The following is a 2,445-nucleotide window of genomic DNA, read 5'->3' as shown; positions in this document are numbered from 1 at the left end:
TTTTAGATACTTGTTTATGTCCATGTAGGCCTCTCTAGATAAAACTGTGATGCAGATTAATTTTTTTTTCATAACTTGTTAGTCTTTAAAAAATCCACATGGCTATGGGTGTGGACCAAAAGCCTGGAATTTCTTAGCATAGACTCACCTAGGTTTGCCCTCTCAGCTGAGGATGTCAGCTTCCAGTTAACTCTGCAGACTGAATGCATGCCTTTCTACTCCCTCCCCAAACCCACCAAGACAGCCATAAAAGAATAAAATTGGAGGAAGTGAGTGAGAGAGGAGATGCAAAACATTTCAATAAATTTTTTGAAAGATTTAAAGTGGCTGGACAAAGGACATCTAAGTTAGGTTTTATTTTCTCCATTCTGTTCAGTGTCTATACCCAGCAAAGCTAACAGAGAGAAATTGAATCCACCACGAATCCTCAAGAGGCTGAGAATCTGGCAGCATCAGACATCTCTGAGTCCAGGGGTCAGGATGGGGCTCAAAACAAGAGGAGTCGCTCATAGGTCTGTATAAGAAGGAGCTAGACCCAGATCTTCTTGCCCTCCATGGCCAGGGGCTAGTGCTCCTTTACCATCTACCAGATAGTAGATTTGCTATTATCTGAAGAAGGTGAACCAGAGATATTCTGATCCAGGGGACAGAAAGCACAGCAGAGGGCAGAAATCCTATGTACAGATATTATGTTACTAAGAAAGAAGAAAAAATGTACTAGGTAGCAGTTAGCAATATTAACTACAGAAATAGACATTTTCTCTAGAATTTAAAGATATGACTTCATAGATTTACTGAGCATCTAAACACATACACACACATACAACAAGCTATAATAACATTTTTGCAAAATGAAGAGGTTGCAACCAGAGGTTTAAAAAAAATCCTAGAAGTTTTCAGAGAGAACAAGCAGGTAATGCATGGGGACCAGAATAAGAAGCATTGGTCTCGATAGCAATACTGGAAATGGGCCCTTGAAACAGCTTAGTCAAGAGGCACCTGGGTGGCTCAGTTCTTAAGCAACTGACTCTTGTTTTGGCTCAGGTCATGATCTCAGGGTTGTGAGAATGATCAAACCCCCACATCGTGCTTGGGATTCTCTCTCTCTCCCTCTCTGCCCCTCCCGCTCATGCTCTCTCTCAGATCAATCAATCAATCAATCAATCAATCAATCAATCTTTTTTAAAAAAACAGCTTGGTCAAAATGTTTGCTGGTATTTACCATCCGCTATGGGAGCTGTTGTTCTATCGCAGATCACATGAAAGCCAGAAGGCACTGCTGAGGAAAGATCAGCATCTCTTTCAAGTTAGGGTTTATTGTAAGAAGCTAAGTTGTTATTCCCATAGACAGCGATTTGACGTGCACAGCTGTCATTTACACATCACTCTGTGAGGCATGAGTTTTTGTTTATATCAGATAACTGTTCTCCTCATTTGCTCTTTTTTATTTCGAATTTTCTTGCAGATGTGAAATATGAGGCAATCACTGTTTCGTGTTGACTCCACTGGCAGAACTTTGCAAAGGGTTAATGATAGTGGTTTGATATGATGTCATCAGATGTTTCAAAAACCAAAGCAATTCAGCCCAATAATGGCACTCATGTGTTGTTTTTTCATACAATTTGTGGAATCAATGTAAAGTTTTGGGAGGTTTATTCTGTTAAAGATGAAATGGCTAATGTTATTGCTAATTCTATTGTAAATTCAGTTTAAAAGGCCATCATTAGGGACGCCTGGGTGGCTCAGCAGTTAAGCATCTGCCTTTGGTTCAGGGTGTGATCCTGGGGTTCTGGGATCGAGTCCCACATAGGCTCCCCACAGGGAACCTGTTTCTCCCTCTGCCTGTGTCTCTGTCTCTGTGTCTCTCATGAATAAATAAATAAAATCTTTTAAAAAAGGTCATCATTAAAAATACAATGATTTAATTTTGTAGGGAAAATGCAAACACAAGTTTTGGAGAAGCACTGCCCTGTGGGAAAAATAATACATTTACCCTTAATATTAAGAGACCACATGGTCCTGGCAATGGTTTCTTGGATATGACACCAAAAGCACAGGCAACAAAAGCTAAAATAGACAAGTGGGATGACAGTAAACTAAAAAGCTTCTGTGTAGCAGTGGAAACAATTCAGAGTAAAAAGGCAACTTGCAGAATGGGAGGAAATACTTGCAAACCATATATAAGGGGTTAATATGTAAAATATATAAGGAACTCCTACAACATGGCAAAAAAATAACCCAATTAAAAAGGGGCAAGGAGGGGGTGCCTAGATGGCTCAGTGTGTTAAAGATCCAACTCTTGGTTTTGGCTCAGGTCATGATCTCATGGTCAAGGGGTTGAGCCCCGTGTCAGGTTCTGCACTTAGCAGGTTCTCTGTCCCTCTCCCTCCCACTCATTCTCATTCTCTCCTATCTCAAATAAATAAAAATTTAAAAATAAAATAA

The sequence above is a fragment of the Vulpes lagopus genome, chromosome 24 (assembly GCF_018345385.1).
Source record: "Vulpes lagopus strain Blue_001 chromosome 24, ASM1834538v1, whole genome shotgun sequence".
In the NCBI taxonomy this organism is placed as follows: domain Eukaryota; kingdom Metazoa; phylum Chordata; class Mammalia; order Carnivora; family Canidae; genus Vulpes; species Vulpes lagopus.
This window is presented reverse-complemented; position numbering follows the sequence as displayed.